The sequence below is a fragment of the Gadus morhua genome, chromosome 6, assembly GCF_902167405.1.
Source record: "Gadus morhua chromosome 6, gadMor3.0, whole genome shotgun sequence".
NCBI lineage: Eukaryota > Metazoa > Chordata > Actinopteri > Gadiformes > Gadidae > Gadus > Gadus morhua.
In genome coordinates, this window is record NC_044053.1 from 14,051,421 (window position 1) to 14,051,853 (window position 433).

The following is a 433-nucleotide window of genomic DNA, read 5'->3' on the forward strand; positions in this document are numbered from 1 at the left end:
TCACCTCAAAAAAATAATCCTACAATGGCAGTAAAAAAAATAATCAAAGAGACTAATAACAGCCAAGGACACTTATCTTTTTTATAGGTCTTTTATAGCTGCATTTATTGCCTGAATGTCACTTATTAACAATTTACAAACCCTCTTATCGGATCATGTTTTGACCATATTAGCCTACCATTCCAATGGATCTACTACGTTACAAACGGGCCATGTCTAACATGGAAAACAACACCATTCACCTTTAACCTAATCAATACATGGCTCGTCTCACACTACCATTTGCATAAGGTAATAATACACACATTAATAATTCTTCAAAAAGAGTTGATACTAATTAGTGTGCTTATATGCAAAGGCTTTTGCTGGCAACCATTTTCTTTAATTCAGAGGACAAAAGGTCAAAATAAGATATTGAGACAGTGACGACAGG